Source organism: Carcharodon carcharias, chromosome 1 (genome assembly GCF_017639515.1).
Source record: "Carcharodon carcharias isolate sCarCar2 chromosome 1, sCarCar2.pri, whole genome shotgun sequence".
In the NCBI taxonomy this organism is placed as follows: domain Eukaryota; kingdom Metazoa; phylum Chordata; class Chondrichthyes; order Lamniformes; family Lamnidae; genus Carcharodon; species Carcharodon carcharias.
Window position 1 is genome coordinate 258974327 of NC_054467.1, and position 24721 is coordinate 258999047.

At 49.1% G+C, this 24721-nt stretch overlaps 1 protein-coding gene across 1 annotated transcript in view; it reads right to left on the bottom strand.

The window, feature by feature from the left end:
* Positions 1 to 24721, bottom strand: part of emx1 (empty spiracles homeobox 1) — a 344720-nt gene that overhangs the window by 96203 nt on the left and 223796 nt on the right. The gene's annotated exons all lie outside the window — the stretch shown is intronic.

Consider the following 24721-nt stretch of genomic DNA (forward strand, 5'->3'; position numbering starts at 1 on the left):
TGATGAGTGTAACCGAGTGTGTGGAGAGTTTAACCTAGGGTGTGGAGAGTGTAACCGAGAGTGTGGAGAGTGTAACCGAGTGTTTGGAGAGTGCAACCGAGTGTGTGGAGAGTGTAACCGAGTGTTTGGAGAGTGCAACCGAGTGTGTGGAGAGTGTAACCGAGTGTTTGGAGAGTGTAACCGAGTGTTTGGAGAGTGTAACCGAGTGTGTGGAGAGTGTTACCATGAGTGTGCAGCGTGCAATCGAGAGTGTGGAGAGTGAAACTGAGAATGTGGAGAGCGTAAACGAGTCTGGAGAGTGTAACCGTGAGTGTGGAGAGTGTAAACATAAGTGTGGAGAGTTTAACCAAGTGTGTGGAGAGTGTAACCGAGAGTATGGAGAGTTTAACCAAGTGTGTGGAGAGTGTAACCGTGAGTGTGCGGAGAGTGTAAACAAGAGTGTGGAGAGTTTAACCAAGTGTGTGGAGAGTGTAACCCCCTATGTTGAGAGTGTAACCAACAGTGTGGAAAGTGTGACCGAGTGGTGGGGAATGTAAAAGCGTGTGCGGAGAGTGTAACCGAGGGTGTGCAGAGTGTAACCGAGGGTGTGCAGAGTGTAATTGTTTGTGTGGAGAGTGTAACCAAGCGGGTGCAGAGTGAAATCGCGTGTGCAGAGAGTGTAACCGAGAATGTGGAGAGCGTAACATAGTCTGGAGAGTGTAACCTTGAGTGTGGAGAGTGTATACAAGAGTGTGGAGAGTTTAACCAAGTGTGTGGAGAGTGTAACCTTGAGTATGTAGAAAGTGTAACCGAGTGTGTGGAGAGTGTAACCAAGCGTGTGCAGAGTGAAACCGAGTGTGTGGAGAATGTAAGAGCGTGGGTGGAGAGTGTAACCGAGAGATTGGAGAGTTTAAATGAGTGTGTGGAGAGTGTAATCACGTGTGCGGAGAGCGTAACCGTGAATGTGGAGATCGTAAACGAGTGTTTGGAGAGCGTAACCATGAGTGTGGAGAGTGAAACCAAGACTGTGGAGAGCGTAACCGAGTCTGGAGAGTGTAATTGTAAGTGTGGAGAGTGTAAACGAGTGTGGAGAGTTTAACCAAGTGTGTGGACAGTGTAATCGCGTGTGCAGAGACTGTAACTGAGAATGTTTAGATCGTAACCGAGTGTTTGGAGAGTGTAACCAAGAGTGTGGAGATTGTAACCGAGAGTGTGGAGAGTGTAACCGACAGCGTGGAGACTGTAACCAAGTCTGTGGAGAGTGTAACCATGAGAATGCAGAGTGCAACCGAGTGTGTGGAGAGTGTAACTGAGTGTTTGGAGAGTGCAACCGAGTGTGTGGAGAGCGTAACCGAGTGTGTGGAGAGTGTAACCGAGTGTTTGGAGAGTGTAACCGAGTGTGTGGAGAGTGTTACCATGAGTGTGCAGCGTGCAATCGAGAGTGTGGAGAGTGAAACTGAGAATGTGGAGAGCGTAAACGAGTCTGGAGAGTGTAACCGTGAGTGTGGAGAGTGTAAACATAAGTGTGGAGAGTTTAACCAAGTGTGTGGAGAGTGTAACCGAGAGTATGGAGAGTTTAACCAAGTGTGTGGAGAGTGTAACCGTGAGTGTGCGGAGAGTGTAAACAAGAGTGTGGAGAGTTTAACCAAGTGTGTGGAGAGTGTAACCCCCTATGTTGAGAGTGTAACCAACAGTGTGGAAAGTGTGACCGAGTGGTGGGGAATGTAAAAGCGTGTGCGGAGAGTGTAACCGAGGGTGTGCAGAGTGTAACCGAGGGTGTGCAGAGTGTAATTGTTTGTGTGGAGAGTGTAACCAAGCGTGTGCAGAGTGAAATCGCGTGTGCAGAGAGTGTAACCGAGAATGTGGAGAGCGTAACATAGTCTGGAGAGTGTAACCTTGAGTGTGGAGAGTGTATACAAGAGTGTGGAGAGTTTAACCAAGTGTGTGGAGAGTGTAACCTTGAGTATGTAGAAAGTGTAACCGAGTGTGTGGAGAGTGTAACCGAGAGTGTGGAGATTATAACCGAGAACGGGGAGAGTGTAACCGAGTGTGTGGAGAGTTTAACCGAGTGTGTAGAAAGTGTAACCGAGTGTCTGCAAATTGTACCCGAGTGTGTGGAGAGGGTAACCGCGTGTGTGGGGAGTGTAAACAAGAGTGTCGAGAGTGTAACCAAGAGCATGGAGAGTGTAACCAAGAGTGTGGAGAGTGTAACCGCGTATGTGGAGAGCATAACCGCACCTGTCAATAGAGTAACCGCGAGTGTGCAGAGGTAACCGATTGTTTGGAGAGTATATAAGGTTGTGTGGAGTGTGTAACCGTGAGTGTGGAGAGTGTAATCGAATGTGTGGAGAGTGTAACCGACAGCGTGGAGAGTGTAACCTAGTGTGTGGAGAATGTATCGAGTGTAAAGAAAGTGTAACTGAGTGTGTAGAAAGTGTAACCGAGTGTCTGGAGAACATACCCGAGTGTCTGGAGAGTGTAACCGCCTGTGTGGAGAGTGTAACCAAGCGTGTGCAGAGTGAAACCGAGTGTGTGGAGAATGTAAGAGCGTGGGTGGAGAGTGTAACCGAGAGTGTGGAGAGTTTAAATGAGTGTAGGAGAGTGTAATCACGTGTGCGGAGAGCGTAACCGTGAATGTGGAGATCGTAACCGAGTGTTTGGAGAGCGTAACCATGAGTGTGGAGAGTGAAACCAAGACTGTGGAGAGCGTAACCGAGTCTGGAGAGTGTAATTGTAAGTGTGGAGAGTGTAAACGAGTGTGGAGAGTTTAACCAAGTGTGTGGAGAGTGTAACCGTGAGTGTGGAGTATGTAACCAAGGGTGTGGAGAGTTTAAGCGAGAGTGTGGAGTGTGTAACCAAGTGTGTGGACAGTGTAATCGCGTGTGCAGAGACTGTAACTGAGAATGTTTAGATCGTAACCAAGAGTGTGGAGATTGTAACCGAGAGTGTGGAGAGTGTAACAGAGACTGTGGAGAGTGTAACCGACAGCGTGGAGACTGTAACCAAGTCTGTGGAGAGTGTAACCATGAGAATGCAGAGTGGAACCGAGAGTGTGGGGAGCATAACCGAGTCTGGAGAGTGTAACCGTGAGTGTGGATAGTGTAAACAAGAGTGTGGAGAGTTTAACCAACTGTGTGGAGAGCGTATCCGAGAGTGTGGAGGTGTAACCGAGAGCGGGGAGAGTGTAACTGAGTGTGTGGAGAGTGTAACCGAGTGTGTAGAAAGTGTAACCGAGTGTCTAGAGATTGTACCCGAGTGTGTGGCGAGTGTAACAGTGAGCGTGGAGAGTATAACCGCCTGTGTGGAGAGTGTAACCAAGCGTGTGGAGAGTGTAACCACGTATGTGGAGAGCATAAACTCCCCTGTCGATAGAGTAACCGCGAGTGTGCAGAGGTAACCGAGTATGTGGAGAGTATAAAGGCGTGTGTGGAGAGTTTAACCGAGGGTGTGGAGAGTTTAACCGAGGGTGTGGAGAGTTTAACCGAGGGTGTGGAGAGTGTAACCGAGGGTGTGGAGAGTGTAACCGAGGGTGTGGAGAGTGTAACCGCCTGTGTGGAGAGTGTAACCAAGAGGGTGCAGAGTGAAACCGAGTGGTGGAGAATATAAAAGCGTGTATGGAGTGTGTAACCGAGGATGTGGAGAGTGTAACCGAGAGTGTGGAGAGTGTAACCGAGTGTGGAGAGTGTAACCGAGTGTGTAGAAAGTGTAACCGAGTGTTTGGAGATTGTAACCGAGAGCGGGGAGGATGTAACCGAGGGTGTGGAGAGTGTAACTGAGTGTGTGGAGATTGTAACCAAGGGTGTGGAGAGTGTAACCGCTTGTGTGGAGAGTGTAACCGAGTGTATGGAGAGTGTATCCGAGTGTGTCGAGAGTTTAACCGAGGGTGTGGAGAGTGTAACCGAGTGTGTGGAAAGTGTAACCGAGGGTGTGGAGAGTGTAACCGAGTGTGTGTAGAGTTTAACCGAGTGTGTGGAGAGTTGAACCGTGAGTATGTAGAAAGTGTAACCGAGTGTGTGGAGATTGTAACCGAGTCTGTAGAAAGTGTAACCGAGTGTCTAGAGATTGTACCTGATTGTGTGCAAAGTGCAACCGCCTGTGTGGAGAGTGTAACCAAGAGTGTGAAGTGTGTAACCTAGAGTGTGGAGAGTGTAACCGCGTATGTGGAGAGAATAAATGCACCTGTTGATAGATTAACCGCAAGTGTGCAGAGGTAACCGAGTGTTTGGAGAGCGTAAAAGCGTGTGTGGAGAGTGTAACCGAGGGTGTGGAGCTTGTAACCGAGGGTGTGGAGAGTTAACCGAGGGTGTGGAGAGTTAACCGAGGGTGTGGAGAGCGTAACTGAGTGTGTGGAGAGTTTAACCTAGAGTGTGGAGCGTGTAACCGAGGGTGTGGAAAGTTTAACCGAGGGTGCGGAGAGTGTCACTGAGTGTGTGGAGAGTTTAACCTAGAGTGTGGAGATTGTAACCAAGTGTGTGTGGAGTGTAACCGAGAGTGTGCAGTGTGTAACCGAGGGTGTGGAGAGTGTAACTGAGTGTGTGGAGAGTGTAATCGCGTGTGCAGATAGTGTAACCGACAATGTGGACAGCATAACCGCGTGTGTGGAGAGTGTAAACAAGAGTGTGGAGAGTTTAACCAAGTATGTGGAGAGTGTAACCGTGAGTGTGCAGCGTGCAACCGAGAGTGTGGGGATTGAAACCAAGAATGTGGAGAGCGTAACCGAGTCTGGAGTGTGTAATTGTGAGTGTGGAGAGTGTAACCGAGTGTCTAGAGATTGTACTCGATTGTGTGCAGAGTGCAACCAAGAGTGTGGAGAGTGTAACCGCGTATGTGGAGAGAATAAAAGCACCTGTCGATAGAGTAACCGCGAGTATGCAGAGGTAACCGAGTCTTTGGAGAGTGTAAAAGCGTGTGTGGAGCGTGTAACCAAGGGTGTGGAGACTGTAACCGAGTCTGTGGAGAGTGTAACCATGAGAATGCAAAGTGGAACCGAGAGTGTGGGGAGCGTAACCGAGTCTGGAGAGTGTAACTGTGAGTGTCGAGAGTGTAAACAAGAGTGTGGAGAGTGTAACCTTGAGTGTGTAGAAATTGTAACCGAGAGTGTGTATAAAGTGTAACCGAGTGTGTAGAAAGTGTAACCGAGTGTGTAGAAAGTGTAACCGAGTGTGAAGAAAGTGTAACCGAGTGTGTGGAGAGCGTAACCGAGAGTGTGGAGATTGTAACCAAGAGCGGGGAGAGTGTAACTGAGTGTGTGGAGAGTGTAACTGAGTGTGTGGAGAGTGTAACTGAGTGTTTAGAGATTGTACCCGAGTGTGTGGAGAGTGTAACAGTGAGCGTGGAGAGTGTAACCGAGTGTGTGGGGAATATAACCAAGAGTGTGGAGGGTGTAACCGCGTATGTGGAGAATATAAACGCCTCTGTCGATAGAGTAACCGCGAGTGTGCAGAGGTAACCGAGTGTGTGGAGAGTATAAAGGCGTGTGTGCAGAGTGAAACCGAGGGTGTGGAGAGTGTTACCATGAGTGTGCAGCGTGCAATCGAGAGTGTGGAGAGTGAAACTGAGAATGTGGAGAGCGTAAACGAGTCTGGAGAGTGTAACCGTGAGTGTGGAGAGTGTAAACATAAGTGTGGAGAGTTTAACCAAGTGTGTGGAGAGTGTAACCGAGAGTATGGAGAGTTTAACCAAGTGTGTGGAGAGTGTAACCGTGAGTGTGCGGAGAGTGTAAACAAGAGTGTGGAGAGTTTAACCAAGTGTGTGGAGAGTGTAACCCCCTATGTTGAGAGTGTAACCAACAGTGTGGAAAGTGTGACCGAGTGGTGGGGAATGTAAAAGCGTGTGCGGAGAGTGTAACCGAGGGTGTGCAGAGTGTAACCGAGGGTGTGCAGAGTGTAATTGTTTGTGTGGAGAGTGTAACCAAGCGTGTGCAGAGTGAAATCGCGTGTGCAGAGAGTGTAACCGAGAATGTGGAGAGCGTAACATAGTCTGGAGAGTGTAACCTTGAGTGTGGAGAGTGTATACAAGAGTGTGGAGAGTTTAACCAAGTGTGTGGAGAGTGTAACCTTGAGTATGTAGAAAGTGTAACCGAGTGTGTGGAGAGTGTAACCGAGAGTGTGGAGATTATAACCGAGAACGGGGAGAGTGTAACCGAGTGTGTGGAGAGTTTAACCGAGTGTGTAGAAAGTGTAACCGAGTGTCTGCAAATTGTACCCGAGTGTGTGGAGAGGGTAACCGCGTGTGTGGGGAGTGTAAACAAGAGTGTCGAGAGTGTAACCAAGAGCATGGAGAGTGTAACCAAGAGTGTGGAGAGTGTAACCGCGTATGTGGAGAGCATAACCGCACCTGTCAATAGAGTAACCGCGAGTGTGCAGAGGTAACCGATTGTTTGGAGAGTATATAAGGTTGTGTGGAGTGTGTAACCGTGAGTGTGGAGAGTGTAATCGAATGTGTGGAGAGTGTAACCGACAGCGTGGAGAGTGTAACCTAGTGTGTGGAGAATGTATCGAGTGTAAAGAAAGTGTAACTGAGTGTGTAGAAAGTGTAACCGAGTGTCTGGAGAACATACCCGAGTGTCTGGAGAGTGTAACCGCCTGTGTGGAGAGTGTAACCAAGCGTGTGCAGAGTGAAACCGAGTGTGTGGAGAATGTAAGAGCGTGGGTGGAGAGTGTAACCGAGAGTGTGGAGAGTTTAAATGAGTGTAGGAGAGTGTAATCACGTGTGCGGAGAGCGTAACCGTGAATGTGGAGATCGTAACCGAGTGTTTGGAGAGCGTAACCATGAGTGTGGAGAGTGAAACCAAGACTGTGGAGAGCGTAACCGAGTCTGGAGAGTGTAATTGTAAGTGTGGAGAGTGTAAACGAGTGTGGAGAGTTTAACCAAGTGTGTGGAGAGTGTAACCGTGAGTGTGGAGTATGTAACCAAGGGTGTGGAGAGTTTAAGCGAGAGTGTGGAGTGTGTAACCAAGTGTGTGGACAGTGTAATCGCGTGTGCAGAGACTGTAACTGAGAATGTTTAGATCGTAACCAAGAGTGTGGAGATTGTAACCGAGAGTGTGGAGAGTGTAACAGAGACTGTGGAGAGTGTAACCGACAGCGTGGAGACTGTAACCAAGTCTGTGGAGAGTGTAACCATGAGAATGCAGAGTGGAACCGAGAGTGTGGGGAGCATAACCGAGTCTGGAGAGTGTAACCGTGAGTGTGGATAGTGTAAACAAGAGTGTGGAGAGTTTAACCAACTGTGTGGAGAGCGTATCCGAGAGTGTGGAGGTGTAACCGAGAGCGGGGAGAGTGTAACTGAGTGTGTGGAGAGTGTAACCGAGTGTGTAGAAAGTGTAACCGAGTGTCTAGAGATTGTACCCGAGTGTGTGGCGAGTGTAACAGTGAGCGTGGAGAGTATAACCGCCTGTGTGGAGAGTGTAACCAAGCGTGTGGAGAGTGTAACCACGTATGTGGAGAGCATAAACTCCCCTGTCGATAGAGTAACCGCGAGTGTGCAGAGGTAACCGAGTATGTGGAGAGTATAAAGGCGTGTGTGGAGAGTTTAACCGAGGGTGTGGAGAGTTTAACCGAGGGTGTGGAGAGTTTAACCGAGGGTGTGGAGAGTGTAACCGAGGGTGTGGAGAGTGTAACCGAGGGTGTGGAGAGTGTAACCGCCTGTGTGGAGAGTGTAACCAAGAGGGTGCAGAGTGAAACCGAGTGGTGGAGAATATAAAAGCGTGTATGGAGTGTGTAACCGAGGATGTGGAGAGTGTAACCGAGAGTGTGGAGAGTGTAACCGAGTGTGGAGAGTGTAACCGAGTGTGTAGAAAGTGTAACCGAGTGTTTGGAGATTGTAACCGAGAGCGGGGAGGATGTAACCGAGGGTGTGGAGAGTGTAACTGAGTGTGTGGAGATTGTAACCGAGGGTGTGGAGAGTGTAACCGCTTGTGTGGAGAGTGTAACCGAGTGTATGGAGAGTGTATCCGAGTGTGTCGAGAGTTTAACCGAGGGTGTGGAGAGTGTAACCGAGTGTGTGGAAAGTGTAACCGAGGGTGTGGAGAGTGTAACCGAGTGTGTGTAGAGTTTAACCGAGTGTGTGGAGAGTTGAACCGTGAGTATGTAGAAAGTGTAACCGAGTGTGTGGAGATTGTAACCGAGTCTGTAGAAAGTGTAACCGAGTGTCTAGAGATTGTACCTGATTGTGTGCAAAGTGCAACCGCCTGTGTGGAGAGTGTAACCAAGAGTGTGAAGTGTGTAACCTAGAGTGTGGAGAGTGTAACCGCGTATGTGGAGAGAATAAATGCACCTGTTGATAGATTAACCGCAAGTGTGCAGAGGTAACCGAGTGTTTGGAGAGCGTAAAAGCGTGTGTGGAGAGTGTAACCGAGGGTGTGGAGCTTGTAACCGAGGGTGTGGAGAGTTAACCGAGGGTGTGGAGAGTTAACCGAGGGTGTGGAGAGCGTAACTGAGTGTGTGGAGAGTTTAACCTAGAGTGTGGAGCGTGTAACCGAGGGTGTGGAAAGTTTAACCGAGGGTGCGGAGAGTGTCACTGAGTGTGTGGAGAGTTTAACCTAGAGTGTGGAGATTGTAACCAAGTGTGTGTGGAGTGTAACCGAGAGTGTGCAGTGTGTAACCGAGGGTGTGGAGAGTGTAACTGAGTGTGTGGAGAGTGTAATCGCGTGTGCAGATAGTGTAACCGACAATGTGGACAGCATAACCGCGTGTGTGGAGAGTGTAAACAAGAGTGTGGAGAGTTTAACCAAGTATGTGGAGAGTGTAACCGTGAGTGTGCAGCGTGCAACCGAGAGTGTGGGGATTGAAACCAAGAATGTGGAGAGCGTAACCGAGTCTGGAGTGTGTAATTGTGAGTGTGGAGAGTGTAACCGAGTGTCTAGAGATTGTACTCGATTGTGTGCAGAGTGCAACCAAGAGTGTGGAGAGTGTAACCGCGTATGTGGAGAGAATAAAAGCACCTGTCGATAGAGTAACCGCGAGTATGCAGAGGTAACCGAGTCTTTGGAGAGTGTAAAAGCGTGTGTGGAGCGTGTAACCAAGGGTGTGGAGACTGTAACCGAGTCTGTGGAGAGTGTAACCATGAGAATGCAAAGTGGAACCGAGAGTGTGGGGAGCGTAACCGAGTCTGGAGAGTGTAACTGTGAGTGTCGAGAGTGTAAACAAGAGTGTGGAGAGTGTAACCTTGAGTGTGTAGAAATTGTAACCGAGAGTGTGTATAAAGTGTAACCGAGTGTGTAGAAAGTGTAACCGAGTGTGTAGAAAGTGTAACCGAGTGTGAAGAAAGTGTAACCGAGTGTGTGGAGAGCGTAACCGAGAGTGTGGAGATTGTAACCAAGAGCGGGGAGAGTGTAACTGAGTGTGTGGAGAGTGTAACTGAGTGTGTGGAGAGTGTAACTGAGTGTTTAGAGATTGTACCCGAGTGTGTGGAGAGTGTAACAGTGAGCGTGGAGAGTGTAACCGAGTGTGTGGGGAATATAACCAAGAGTGTGGAGGGTGTAACCGCGTATGTGGAGAATATAAACGCCTCTGTCGATAGAGTAACCGCGAGTGTGCAGAGGTAACCGAGTGTGTGGAGAGTATAAAGGCGTGTGTGGAGAGTGTAACTGAGGGTGTGGAGAGTTTAACCGAGGGTGTTGAGAGTGTAACTGAGTGTGTGGAGAGTGTAAACACTTGTGTGGAGAGTGTACCAAGAGTGTGCAGAATGAAACCCAGTGGTGGAGAATGTAGAAGCGTGTGTGGAGAGTGTAACTGAGAGTTTGGAGATTGTAACCAAGAGCAGGGATGGTGTAACCGAGGGTGTGGAGAGTGTAACTGAGTGTGTGGAGAGTGTAACCGAGAGTTTGGAGATTGTAACCGAGAGCAGGGATGGTGTAACCGCTTGTGTGGAGAGTGTAACCGAGTGTGTGAAGAGTTTAACCGAGGGTGTGGAGATTGTAACCAAGAATGTGGAGAGTTTAACTGCCTGTGTGGAGAGAGTAACCAAAAGTGTGGAGAGTGTAACCGAGTGTGTGGAGAGTGTAACCTAGTGTGTGGAGAGCCTAACAGAGAATGTGGAGAGCATAACCGAGTGCTTGGAGAGTGTAACCGAGTGTGTGGAGAGTGCAAACAAGAGTGTGGAGAGTGTAAACAAGAGTGTGGAGAGTTTAACCGTGAGTCTGGAGAGTGAAACCAAGAATGGGGAGAGCGTAACCGAGTCTGCAGAGTGTAATCATGAGTGTGGAGAGTGTAAACAAGAGTTGGAGAGTTTAAGCAAGGGTGTGGAGAGTGTAACTGTGAGTGTGTAGAAAGTGTAACCGAGTGTGTGGAGGTTGTAACCGAGAGCGGGGTGAGTGTAACCGGGTGTGTGGAGAGTGTAACCGAGAGTGTGGAGATTGTTACCGAGAGCGGTGAGAGTGTAACTGAGTGTGTGGAGAGTGTAACCGAGTGTGTAGAAAGTGTAACAGATTGCTTAGAGATTGTAGCCGTGTGTGTGGAGAGTGTAACAGTGAGCGTGGAGAGTGTAACCGTGAGTGTGGAGAGTGTAACCGAGTGTGTGGACAGTCTAATTGTTTGTGCGGAGAGCGCAACCGAGAATGTGGAGCACGTAACCGAGTGTTTGGAGAGTGTAACCGAGAATGTGGAAAGTGTAACCGAGAGTGTGGAGAGTCAAATCGAAAATGTGGGGAGCGTAACCGAGTATGGAGAGTGTAACCGCGAGTGTGGAGATTGTAACCGCTTGTGTGGAGTGTGTAACCGAGTGTGCGGAGAAGTAACCGAGTGTACAGAAAGTGTAACTGAGTGTGTAGAAAATGTAACCGAGTGTCTGGAGGTCATGCCCGAGTGTCTGGAGAGTGTAACCGCCTGTGTGGAGAGTGTAACCAAAAGTGTGCAGAGTGAAACAAAGTGTGTGGAGGATGTAAAAGCGTGTGTGGAGAGTGTAACTGAGTGTGTGGAGAGTGTAATCGCGTGTGCGGAGAGCGTGACCGAGAATGAGGAGAGCGTAACCGAGTTTTTGGAGAGTGTAACCCAGTATGTGGAGAGTGTAATCGAGTGTGTGGAGAATGTTACCATGAGTGTGCAGCGTGGAACCGAGAGTGCGGAGAGTGAAACCGAGAATGTGGAGAGCGTAACCAAGTCTGGAGAGTGTAACCGTGAGTGTGGAGAGTGTAAACAAGAGTGTGGAGAGTTTAACCAAGTGTGTGGAGAGTGTAACCGTGAGTGTGGAGGGTGTAACCGAGTGTGTGGAGAGTGTAACCGAGTGTGTGGAGAGTGTAACCGAGAGTGTGGAGAGTGTAACCGCCTGTGTGGAGAGTGTAACCGAGTGTGTGGAGAGTGTAACCGAGAGCGTGGAGAGTGTAACCGGCTGTGTGGAGAGTGTAACCAAGAGTGTGCAGAGTCTAACCGAGTGGTGGAGAATGTAAAAGCGTGGGTGAAGCGTGTATCTAAGAGTGTGGAGGTTGTAACCGTGAGTGTGGAGAGTGTAACCGAGAGTGTAGACAGTGTAACCGAGAGTGTGGAGATTGTAACCGAGTGTGCGGACAGTCTAATCGTCTGTGCGGAGAGCGTAACCGAGTGTTTGGAGAGTGTAACCGAGAGTGTGGAGATTGTAACCGAGAGCGGGGAGAGTGTAACCGAGTGTGTGGAGAGTGTAACTGAGTGTCTAGAGATTGTACCCAATTGTGTGCAGAGTGCAACCGCCTGTGTGGAGAGTGTAACCAAGAGTGTGGAGAGTGTAACCATGTATGTGGAGAGAATAAACGCTCCTGTTGATAGAGTAACCGCGAGTGTACAGAGGTAACCGAGTGATTGGAGAGTTTAAAAGTGTGTGTGGAGCGTGTACCCGAGGGTGTGGAGAGTTTAACCAAGTGTGAGGAGAGTGTAATCAAGAGTGTGCAGAGTGTAACCGAGTGGTGGAGAATGTAAAAGCGTGTGTGCAGAGTGTAACTGAGTGTGTGGAGAGTGTATCAAAGATTGTGGAGATTGTAACCGTGAGTGTGTAGATTGTAACCGAGAGTGTGGAGATTGTAACCGAGAGTGTGGAGAGTGTAACCGAGTGTGTGGACAGTCTAATCACGGGTGCGGAGAGTGTAACCCAGAATGTGGAGAGCGTTACCGAGTGTTTGGAGAGTGTAACCGAGAGTGTGGAGATTGTAACCGAGAGTGTGGAGAGTGTAACCGAGTCTGTGGAGAGTATAACCATGAGAATGCAGAGTGGAACCGAGAGTGTGGAGAGTGAAACCGAGAATGTGGGGAGCGTTACAAAGTCTGGAGAGTGTAATCGTGAGGGTGGAGAGTGTAAACAAGAGTGTGGAGAATTTAACCTTGAGTGTGTAGAAAGTGTAACCAAGAGTGTGGAGAGTGTAATCGAGAGTGGGGAGAGTGTAACTGAGTGTGTGGAGAGTATAACCGCCTGTGTGGAGAGTGTAACCGAGAGTGTGGAGAGTGTAACCGAGGGTGTGGAGAGTGTAACCGAGAGTGCGGACAGTCTAATCGTCTGTGCGGAGAGCGTAACCGAGAATGTGGAGCGCATAACCGAGTGTTTGGAGAGTGTAACCGAGAATGTGGAGAATGTAACCGAGAATGTGGAGAGTCAAGTTGAGAATGTGCAGAGTGTAACCGAGTGTGTGGAGAGTTTAACCTAGAGTGTGGACAGTCTAATCGTCTGTGCGGAGAGCGTAACCGAGAATGTGGAGCGCGTAACCGAGTGTTTGGAGAGTGTAACCGAGAATGTGGAGAATGTAACCGAGAATGTGGAGAGTCAAATTGAGAATGTGGAGAGCGTAACTGAGTCTGGAGAGTGTAACCATGAGTGTGTAGAAAGTGTAACCGAGTGTGTGGAGAGTGTAACTGAGAGTGTGGAGATTATAACCGAGAGCAGGGAGGGTGTAACCGAGGGTTTGGAGAGTGTAATTGAGTTTGTGGAGAGTGTAACCGCTTGTGTGGAGAGTGTAACCTAGAGTGTGGAGTGTGTAACCGAGTGTGTGGAGTGTGTAACCGAGGGTGTGGAGAGTGTAACCGAGTGTGTGGAGAGTGTAACCGAGTGTGTGGAGGGTGTACCGAGGATGTGGAGAGTGTAATCGAGTGTGTGGAGAGTTGAACCTAGAGTGTGGAGAGTTTAACGGAGAGTGTAACCGAGACTGTGGAGAGTGTAACCGAGTGTTTGGAGAGTGTAACCGAGAATGTGGAGAGTGTAACCGAGAGTGTGGAGAGTCAAATAGAGAATGTGGAGTGCGTAACCAAGTCTGTGTGGAGAGTGTAACCAAGAGTGTGCAGAGTGAAACCGAGTGGGGGAGAATGTAAAAGCGTGGGTGGAGAGTGTAACCGAGTGTGTGGAGTGTGTAACCGAGTGTGTGGAGAGTGTAACTGAGTGTGTGGAGAGTGTAACTGAGTGTGTGGAGAGTGTAACCGCGAGTGCGTTGAAAGTGTAACCGAGAGTGTGGAGATTGTAACCGAGTGTGTGGAGAGTGTAACCGAGTGTGTGGAGAGTGTAACCGAGTGTGTAGAAAGTGTAACCGAGTGTCTGCAGATTGTACCCGAGTGTGTGGAGAGTGTAACTGCCTGTGTGGGGAGTGTAAACAAGAGTGTGGAGAGTGTAACTGTGCATGTGGAGAGCATAAACGCACCTGTCGACAGAGTAACTGTGAGTGTGCAGAGGTAACCGAGTGTGTGGAGAGTATAAAAGCGTGTGTGGATCGTGTAACCGTGAGTGTGGAGAGTGTAAGAGCATCTGTGGAGAGTGTAACCGACAGCGTGGAGAGGGTAACCTAGTGTGTGGAGAATGTACCGAGTGTAAAGAAAGTGTAACTGAGTGTGCAGAGAGTGTAACTGAGTGTCTGGAGATCATACCCGAGTCTCTGGAGAGTGTAACCGCCTGTGTGGAGAGTGTAACCAAGAGTGTGCAGAGTGAAACCGAGAATGTGGGGAGCATAAATGAGTCTGGAGGGTGTAATCGTGAGTGTGGAGAATGTTACCATGTGTGTGGAGAGTTTAACCAAGTGTGTGGAGAGTGTAACCGTGAGTGTGGCGATTGTAAACAAGAGGGTGGAGAGTTTAACCAAGTGTGTGGAGAGTTTAACCAAGTGTGTGGAGAGTGTAACCGCTTGTGTGGAGAGTTTAACCGTGAGTGTGGCGATTGTAAACAAGAGGGTGGAGAGTTTAACCAAGTGTGTGGAGAGTATAACCGTGAGTGTGGCGATTGTAAACAAGAGGGTGGAGAGTTTAACAAAGTGTGTGGAGAGTGTAACCTTGAGTATGTAGAAAATGTAACCGAGTGTGTGGAGAGTGTAACCAAGAGTGTGGAGATTGTAAACGAGAGCGGGGAGAGTGTAACCGAGTGTGTGGAGAGTGTAACCGAGTGTGTGGAGAGTGTAACCGAGGGTGTGGAGAGTGTAACCGAGGGTGGGGAGAGTGTAACAGCTTGAGTGGAGAGTGTAAACAAGAGTGTGCAGAGTGAAACCGAGTGGTGGAGAATGTAAAAGCGTGTGTGGGGAGTGTTACCGAGTGTGTGGAGAGTGTAACCGAGTGTGTGGGGAGTGTAACCGAGAGTGTGGAGAGTGTAACCGAGAGTGTGGAGAGTGTAAGCGAGTGTTTGGACAGTCTAATCGTGTGTGCGGAGAGCATAACCGAGAATGTGGAGAGTGTAACCGAGAGTGTGGAGAGTCAAATCGATAATGTGGGGAGCGTAACCGAGTCTGGAGAGTGTAACCATGAGTGTGTAGAAAGTGTAACCAAGTGTGTGGAGAGTGTAACTGAGAACAGGGAGCGTGTAACTGAGTGTGTGGAGAGTGTAACAGAGCGTATGGAGAGCATAACCGAGTGTGTGGAGAGTTTAACCGAGAGTGTGGAGAGTGTAATCGAGTGTGTGGAGAGTGTAATCGAGTGTGTGGAGAATGTACCGAGTGTATAGTAAGAATAACTGAGTGTGTAGAAAGTGTAACCGAGTGTCTGGAGGTCATATCCGAGTGTCTGGAGAGTGTAACCGCCTGTGTGGAGCGTGTAACCAAGAGTGTGCAGAGTGAAACCGAGTGGGGGAGAATGTAAAAGCGTGGGTGGAGAGTGTAACCGAGTGTGTGGAGTGTGTAACCGAGTGTGTGAAGAGTGTAACTGAGTGTGTGGAGATTGTAACTGAGTGTGTGGAGAGTGTAACTGAGTGTGTGGAGAGTGTAACTGAGTGTGTGGAGATTGTAACTGAGTGTGTGGAGAGTGTAACTGAGTGTGTGGAGAGTGTAACTGAGTGTGTGGAGAGTGTAACTGAGTGTGTGGAGAGTGTAACCAAGAGTGTTCAGAGTGAAACCGAGTGTGTGGAGATTGTAACTGAGAGCGGGGAGAGTGTAACCGAGTGTGTGGAAAGTGTAACCGAGTGTGTGGAGAGTTTAACCAAGGGTGTGGAGAGATTAACCGAGAGTGTGGAGTGTGTAACCGAGCGTGTGGAGAGTGTAACTGAGTGTGTGGAGAGTGTAACCGAGTGTGAGGAGAGTTTAACCAAGGGCGTGGAGATTGTAACCGAGTGTGTGGACAGTGTAATCGCATGTGCGGTGAGTGTAACCGAGAATGTGGAGAGCGTAACCGAGAGTTTGGAGCGTGTAACCGAGAGTACGGAGAGTGTAACCGAGAGTGTGGAGAGTGTAACCGAGTGTGTGGAGAATGTACCGAGTGTATAGAAAATGTAACTGAGTGTGTATAAAGTGTAACCGAGTGTCTGGAGATCATACCCGAGTGTCTGGAGAGTGTAACCAAGAGTGTGCAGAATGAAACCGAGTGGTGGAGAATGTAAAAACGTGGGTCGAGAGTGTAACTGAGAGTGTGGAGAGTGTAACCGAGTGTGTAGAAAGTGTAACCGAGTGTCTAGAGATTGTACCCGAGTGTGTGGACAGTGTAACCTTCTGTGTGGGGAGTGTAACCAAGAGTGTGGAGAGTGTAACTGCGTATGTGGAGAGCATAAACGCCCCTGTCGATAGAGTAACCGCGAGTATGCAGAGGTAACCGAGTGTGTGTAGAGTATAAATGTGTGTGTGGAGAGTGTAACCGAGGGTGTGGAAAGTTTAACCGAGGGTGTGGAGAGTGTAACTGAGTGTGTGGACAGTGAAACCGCTTGTGTGGAGAGTATAACCAAGAGTGTGGAGAGTGTCACCGAGTGTGTGATGAGTGTAACCGAGTGTGTGGAGAGTTTAACCTAGGGTGTGGAGAGTGTAACCGAGAGTGTGGAGAGTGTAACCGAGTGTTTGGAGAGTGCAACCGAGTGTGTGGAGAGTGTAACCGAGTGTTTGGAGAGTGCAACCGAGTGTGTGGAGAGTGTAACCGAGTGTTTGGAGAGTGTAACCGAGTGTTTGGAGAGTGTAACCGAGTGTGTGGAGAGTGTTACCATGAGTGTGCAGCGTGCAATCGAGAGTGTGGAGAGTGAAACTGAGAATGTGGAGAGCGTAAACGAGTCTGGAGAGTGTAACCGTGAGTGTGGAGAGTGTAAACATAAGTGTGGAGAGTTTAACCAAGTGTGTGGAGAGTGTAGCCGAGAGTATGGAGAGTTTAACCAAGTGTGTGGAGAGTGTAACCGTGAGTGTGCGGAGAGTGTAAACAAGAGTGTGGAGAGTTTAACCAAGTGTGTGGAGAGTGTAACCCCCTATGTTGAGAGTGTAACCAACAGTGTGGAAAGTGTGACCGAGTGGTGGGGAATGTAAAAGCGTGTGCGGAGAGTGTAACCGAGGGTGTGCAGAGTGTAACTGAGGGTGTGCAGAGTGTAATTGTTTGTGTGGAGAGTGTAACCAAGCGGGTGCAGAGTGAAATCGCGTGTGCAGAGAGTGTAACCGAGAATGTGGAGAGCGTAACATAGTCTGGAGAGTGTAACCTTGAGTGTGGAGAGTGTATACAAGAGTGTGGAGAGTTTAACCAAGTGTGTGGAGAGTGTAACCTTGAGTATGTAGAAAGTGTAACCGAGTGTGTGGAGAGTGTAACCAAGCGTGTGCAGAGTGAAACCGAGTGTGTGGAGAATGTAAGAGCGTGGGTGGAGAGTGTAACCGAGAGATTGGAGAGTTTAAATGAGTGTGTGGAGAGTGTAATCACGTGTGCGGAGAGCGTAACCGTGAATGTGGAGATCGTAACCGAGTGTTTGGAGAGCGTAACCATGAGTGTGGAGAGTGAAACCAAGACTGTGGAGAGCGTAACCGAGTCTGGAGAGTGTAATTGTAAGTGTGGAGAGTGTAAACGAGTGTGGAGAGTTTAACCAAGTGTGTGGAGAGTGTAACCGTGAGTGTGGAGCATGTAACCAAGGGTGTGGAGAGTTTAAGCGAGAGTGTGGAGTGTGTAACCAAGTGTGTGGACAGTGTAATCGCGTGTGCAGAGACTGTAACTGAGAATGTTTAGATCGTAACCGAGTGTTTGGAGAGTGTAACCAAGAGTGTGGAGATTGTAACCGAGAGTGTGGAGAGTGTAACCGACAGCGTGGAGACTGTAACCAAGTCTGTGGAGAGTGTAACCATGAGAATGCAGAGTGCAACCGAGTGTGTGGAGAGTGTAACTGAGTGTTTGGAGAGTGCAACCGAGTGTTTGGAGAGTGTAACCGAGTGTGTGGAGAGTGTTACCATGAGTGTGCAGCGTGCAATCGAAAGTGTGGAGAGTGAAACTGAGAATGTGGAGAGCGTAAACGAGTCTGGAGAGTGTAACCGTGAGTGTGGAGAGTGTAAACATAAGTGTGGAGAGTTTAACCAAGTGTGTGGAGAGTGTAACCGAGAGTATGGAGAGTTTAACCAAGTGTGTGGAGAGTGTAACCGTGAGTGTGCGGAGAGTGTAAACAAGAGTGTGGAGAGTTTAACCAAGTGTGTGGAGAGTGTAACCCCCTATGTTGAGAGTGTAACCAACAGTGTGGAAAGTGTGACCGAGTGGTGGGGAATGTAAAAGCGTGTGCGGAGACTGTAACCGAGGGTGTGCAGAGTGTAACCGAGGGTGTGCAGAGTGTAATTGTTTGTGTGGAGAGTGTAACCAAGCGTGTGCAGAGTGAAATCGCGTGTGCAGAGAGTGTAACCGAGAATGTGGAGAGCGTAACATAGTCTGGAGAGTGTAACCTTGAGTGTGGAGAGTGTATACAAGAGTGTGGAGAGTTTAACCAAGTGTGTGGAGAGTGTAACCTTGAGTATGTAGAAAGTGTAACCGAGTGTGTGGAGAGTGTAACCGAGAGTGTGGAGAGAGTAACCGAGAGCGGGGAGAGTGTAACCGAGAGCGGGGAGAGTGTAACCGAGTGTGTAGAAAATGTAACCGAGTGTCTAGACATTGTACCCGAGTGTGTGGAGAGTATAACCGCTTGTGTGGAGAGTGTAACCAAGATTGTGGAGAGTGTAACCATGAGCGTGGAGAGTGTAACCGCGTATGTGGAGAGCATAAACGCCCCTGTTGATAGAGTAACCGCGAGTGTGCAGAAGTAACCGAGTGTGTGGAGAGTATAAAAGCGTGTGTGGAGAGTGTAACCGAGGGTGTGGAAAGTTTAACCGAGGGCGTGGAGAGTGTAACCGAGTGGTGGAGAATGGAAAAGCGTGTGTGGAGAGTGTAACCGAGTGTGTGGAGAGTGTAACCGAGTGTGTGAAGAGTGTAACCAAGGGTGTGGAGAGAGTAACCGAGTGTGTGGAGAGTTTAACCTAGAGTGTGGAGAGTGTAACCAAGTGTGTGGAGAGAGTAACTGAGAGTGTGGAGAATGTTACCGAGTGTGCGGAGAGTTTAACCTAGAGTGTGGAGAGTGTAACCGAGTGTGTGAGGAGTGTAACCGAGGGCATGGAGAGTGTAACCGAGTGTGTGGAGAGTGTAACCGAGGATGTGGAGAGAGTAACCGAGAGTGTGGAGAGTGTTACCGAGTGTGTGGACAGTCTAATCATGTGTGCGGAGAGCGTAACCGAGAATGTGGAGAGTGTAACAGAGAGTGTGGAGAGTCAAATTGAGAATGTGGAGAGCATAACCGAGTCTGGAGAGTATAACCATGAGTGTGTAGAAAGTATAACCGGGTGTGTGGAAAGTGTAACCGAGAGCAGGGAGGGTGTGGAGAGTATAACTGAGTGTGTGGAGAGTGTAACCGAGTGTGAGGAGAGTTTAACCAAGGGTGTGGAGAGTTTAACCGAGAGTGTGGAGTGTGTAACCGCGTGTGTGGAGAGTGTAATCGCATGTGTGGAGAGTGTAACCGAGAATGTGGAGAGCGTAACCGAGTGTTTGTAGAGTGTAACCGTCTGTGTGGAGAGTGTAACCAAGAGTGTGCAGAGTGTAACCGAGTGGTGGAGAATATAAAAGCGTGGGTGGAGAGTGTATCCAAGAGTGTGGAGATTGTAATCATGAGTGTGGAGAGTGTAACTGTGAGTGTAGAGAGTGTAACCGTGAGTGTGAAGAGTGTAACCAAGAGTGTGGAGATTGTAACCGAGAGTGTGGAGAGTGTAACCGAACGTGCGGACAGTCTAATCGCGGGTGCGGAGAGTGTAACCGAGAATGTGGAGATTGTAACCGGCAGTGTGTAGAGAGCAACAGAGACTTGGAGAGTGTAACCGAATCTGTGGAGAGTGTAACCATGAGAGTGCATAGTGGAACCGAGAGTGTGGAGAGTGAAACCGAGAATGTGGGGAGCGTATCCAAGTCTGGAGAGTGTAACCGTGAGTGTGGAGAGTGTAAACAAGAGTGTGGAGAGTTTAAACAAATGTTTGGAGAGTGTAACCTTGAGTGTGTAGAAAGTGTAACCGAGAGTGTGGAGATTGTAACCGAGAGCGGGGAGAGTGTAACTGAGTGTGTGGAGAGTGTACCGAGTGTGTAGAAAGTGTAACTGAGTGTGTGGAGAGTGTAACCGAGAGTGTGGAGAGTATAACCGCCTGTGTGGAGAGTGTAACCAAGAGTGTGGAGAGTGTAACCAAGAGTGTGGAGAATGTAACCGGGTAGGTGGAGTGCATAAACGCCCCTGTCGATAGAGTAACCGCAAGTGTGCAGAGGCAACCGAGTGAGTGGAGAGTATAAAAGCGTGTGTGGAGATTGTAACCGAGGGTGTGATAAGTTTAACCGAGGGTGTGGAGAGTGTAACCGAATGTTGGAGAATGTTAAAGCGTGTGTGGAGAGTGTAACCGAGTGTGTGGAGAGTGTAACCGAGTGTGTGGAGAGTATAACCGAGGGTGTGGAGAGTGTAACCGAGTGTGTGGAGAGTGTAACCGAGGATGTGGAGAGAGTAACCGAGAGTGTGGAGAGTGTTACGGAGTGTGTGGAGAGTTTAACCTAGAGTGTGCAGAGTGTAATCGAGAGTGTGAAGAGTGTAACCGATGGCGTGGAGAGTGTAACTGAGTGTGAGGAGTGTGTAACCGAAAATGTGGAGAGGGTAACCGAGAGTGCGGAGAGTGTTACCGAGTGTGTGGAGAGTTTAACCTAGAGTGTGGAGAGTGTAACCGAGAGTGTGGAGAGTGTAACCAAGTATGTGGACAGTCTAATCATGTGTGCGGAGAGTGTAACCGAGAATTTGGAGAGTGTAACAGAGAGTGTGGAGAGTCAAATTGAGAATGTGGATAGTGTAACCGAGTCTGGAGAGTGTAACCATGAGTGTGTAGAAAGTGTAACCGGGTGTGTGGAAAGTGTAACCGAGAGCAGGGAGTGTGTGGAGAGTGTAACATCTTGTGTGGAGAGTGTAACCGAGGGTGTGGAGAGTTTAACCTAGGGTGTGGAGATTGTAACTGAGTGTGTCGAGAGTGTAACCGAGTGTGAGGAGAGTTTAACCAAGGGTGTGGAGAGTTTAACCGAGAGTGTGGTGTGTGTAACCGAGTGTGGGGAGAGTGTAATCGCATGTGCGGAGAGTGTAATCGAGAATGTGGAGAGCGTAACCGAGTGTTTGTAGAGTGTAACCGTCTGTGTGGAGAGTGTAACCAAGAGTGTGCAGAGTGTAACCGAGTGGTGGAGAATGTAAAAGCGTGGGTGGAGAATGTATCCAAGAGTGTGGAGATTGCAATCGTAAGTGTGGAGAGTGTAACCGTGAGTGTAGAAAGTATAACCGCGTAAGTGGAGAGCATAAACGCCCCTGTCGATAGTGTAACTGAGTGTGTAGAAAATGTAACCGAGTGTCTGGAGAGTGTAATCGCCTGTGTGGAGATTGTAACCAAGAGTGTGCAGAGTGAAACTGAGTGTGTGGAGAATGTAAAAGCCTGGATGGAGAGTGTAACCGAGTGTGTGGAGAGTGTAATCGCGTGTCCAGAGACCGTGACCGAGAATGTGGAGAGCGTAACCGAGTTTTTGGAGAGTGTAACCGAGTGTGTGGAGAGTGTAACCATGAGAGTGCAGCGTGGAACCGAGAGTGCGGAGTGTGAAACTGAGAATCTGGAGAGCGTAACGGAGTCTGGAGATTGTAACCGTGAGTGTGGAAAGTGTAAACAAGAGTGTGGAGAGTTTAACCAAGTGTGTGGAGAGTGTAACCGAGAGTGTGGAGAGTGTAGAGTGTGGATAGTTTAACTAAGTGTGTGGAGAGTGTAACCGAGAGCGGGGAGAGTGTAAACAAGAGTGTGGATAGTTTAACTAAGTGTGTAGAAAGTGTAACCGAGTGTCTAGAGATTGTACCCGAGTGTCTGGAGAGTGTAACCGCCTGTGTGGAGAGTGTAACCAAGAGGGTGCAGAGTGTAACCAAGTGGTTGAGAATGTAAAAGCGTGGGTGGAGAGTGTATCAAAGAGTGTGGAGATTGTAACTGTGAGTGTGGAGAGTGTAACCGTGAGTGTAGAGTGTGTAACCGTGAGTGTGGAGAGGTAACCGAGTGTGTGGAGAGTATAAAGGCGTGTGTGCAGAGTGAAACCGAGGGTGTGGAGAGTGTAACCGAGGGTGTGGAGCGTTTAACCGAGGGTGTGGCGAGTGTAACTGAGTGTGTGGAGTGTGTAACCGCTTGTGTGGAGAGTGTAACCAAGAGTGTGCAGAGTGAAACCGAGCGGTGGAGAATGTAAAACTGTGTGTGGAGAGTGCAACCGAGTGTGTGGAGAGTGTAACCGAGGTTGTGGTGAGTGTAACCGAGGGTGTGGAGAATGTAACCGAGGGTGTGGAGTGTCTAACCGAGTATGTGGAGAGTGTAACCAAGGGTGTGGAGAGTGTAACCGAGTGTGTGGAGAGTGTAACCGAGAATGTGGAGAGTGTAACCGAGAGTGTGGAGAGTGTAACCGAGAGTGTAACCGAGAGTGTGGAGAGTTTAACCAAGAGTGTGGAGAGTGTAACCGAGTGTGTGGACAGTCTAATCGTCTGTGCGGAGAACGTAACCGAGAACGTGGAGCGCGTAACCGAGTGTTTGGAGAGTGTAACCGAGACTGTGGAGAGTGTAACTGAGAGTGTGGAGAGTCAAATTGAGAATGTGGAGAGCGTAACCGAGTCTGGAGAGTGTAACCGTGAGTGTGTAGAGAGTGTAACCGAGTGTGTGGAGAGTGTAACCGAGAGTGTGGAGATTGGAACCGAGAGCGGGGAGAGTGTAACCGAGTGTGTGGAGAGTGTAACTGAGTGTGTAGAATGTGTAACCGAGTGTGTGGAGAGTGTAACCGAGAGCGGGGAGAGTGTAACTCAGTGTGTGGAGACTGTAACCGAGTGTGTAGAAAGTTTAACCGAGTGTCTAGACATTGTACTCGAGTGTGTGGAGAGTATAACCGCCTGTGTGGAGAGTGTAACCAAGAGAGTGCAGAGTGTAACCAAGAGTGTGCAGAGTGAAACTGAGTGGTGGAGAATGTAAAAGTGTGCGTGGAGAGTTTAACATAGAGTGTGGAGTGTGTACCCGAGTGTGTGGAGTGTGTAACCGTGGGTGTGGAGAGTGTAACCGAGTGTGTGGAGAGTGTAACCGAGTGTGTGGAGGGTGTAACCGAGGATGTGGAGAGTGTAACCGAGCGTGTGGAGAGTTTAACCTAGAGCGGGGAGCGTGTAACTGAGTGTGTGGAGAGTGTAACCGAGTGTGTAGAAAGTGTCACCGAGTGTCTAGACATTGTACCCGTGTGTGTGGAGAGTATAAAGGCCTGTGTGGACAGTGTAAACAAGAGAGTGCAGAGCGTAACCAAGAGTGTGGAGAGTGTAACCGCGTATGTGGAGAGCATAAACGCCCCTGTCGATAGAGTAACCGCGAGTGTGCAGATGTAACCGAGTGTGTGGAGAGAATAAAGGCGTGTGGGCAGAGTGTAACCGAGGGTGTGGAGCGTTTAACCGAGGGTGTGGAGAGTGTAACTGAGTGTGTGGAGAGTGTAACCGCTTGTGTGGAGAGTGTAACCAAGAGTGTGCAGAGTGAAACCGAGTGGTGGAGAATGTAAAAGTGTGTGTGGAGAGTGCAACCGAGTGTGCGGAGAGTGTAACCGAGGTTGTGGTGAGTGTAACCGAGGGTGTGGAGACTGGAACCGAGGGTGTGGAGGGTTTAACCCAGAGTGTGGAGAATGTAACCGAGGGTGTGGAGAGTGTAACCGAGCATGTGGAGACTGTAACTGAGTGTGTGGAGAGTGTAAGCGCGTGTGCGGAGAGTGTAACCGAGGTTGTGGAGATTTTAACCGAGGGTCTAGAGAGTGTGGAGAGTTAAATAGAGAATGTGGAGTGCGTAACCAAGTCCGGAGAGTGTAACCATTAGTGTGTAGAAAGTGTAACCGAGTGTGTGGAGAGTGTAATTGCGTGTGCGGAGAGCCTAACCGAGAATGTGGAGAGCGTAACCGAGTGTTTGGAGAGTGTATCCGAGTGTGTGGTGTGTGTAACCGAGTGTGTGGAGAGTGTAAACGAGAGTGTGGAGAGTGTAACCGAGTGTGTGGAGAGTGTAACCGAGAATGTGGAGAGTGTAACCGAGAGTGTGGATAGTGTAACCGAGAGTGTGGAGAGTGCAACCGAGTGTGTGGAGAGTTTAACCTAGAGTGTGGAGTGTGTAACCGAGTGTGTGGACAGCTTAACCTAGAGTGTGGAGAGTGTAAGCGAGACTGTAACCGAGAGTGTGGAGATTGTAACCAAGAGTGTGGAATGTGTAACAGAGACTGTGGAGAGCGTAACCGACAGTGTGGAGAGTGTAACCGAGTGTGTGGAGAATGTACCGAGTGTATGGAAATTGTTACCGACTGTCTGGAGATCATACCCGAGTGTCTGGAGAGCATAACCACCTGTGTCCAGAGTGTAACCAAGAGTGTGCAGAGTGTAACCGAGTGGTGCAGAATGTAAAAGCTTGCGTGTAGAATATAATCGAGTGTGTGGAAAGTTTAACCTAGATTGTGGAGAGTGTATCTAACAGTGTGGAGATTGTAACCGTGAGTGTAGAGAGTGTAACCGAGAGTGTGGAGAATGTAACCGAGAGTGTGGAGATTGTAACTGAGAGTGTGCAGAGTGTAACCGAGTGTGCGACAGTCTAATCGCGGGTGCGGAGAGTGTAACTGAGAATGTGGAGAGAGTAACCGAGTGTTTGGAGAGTGTAACCGAGAGTGTGGAGATTGTAACCGAGAGTGTGGAGAATGTAACAGAGACTTGGAGAGTGGAACCGAGTCTGTGGATAGTGTAAACATGAGAGTGCATAGTGGAACCGAGAGTGTGGAGAGTGAAACCGAGAATGTGGGGAGCGTAACCAAGTCTGGAGAGTGTAACCGTGAGTGTGGAGAGTGTAAACAAGAGTGTGGAGAATTTAAACAAATGTGTGGAGAATGTAACCTTGAGTGTGTAGAAAGTGTAACCGAGTGTGGAGAGTGTAACCGAGAGTGTGTAGAAAGTGTAACCGAGTGTGTAGAGTGTAACCGAGAGCGGGGAGAGTGTAACTGAGTGTGTGGTGAGTGTAACCGAGTGGTGGTGAATGTAAAAGTGTGTGTGGAGAGTGTAA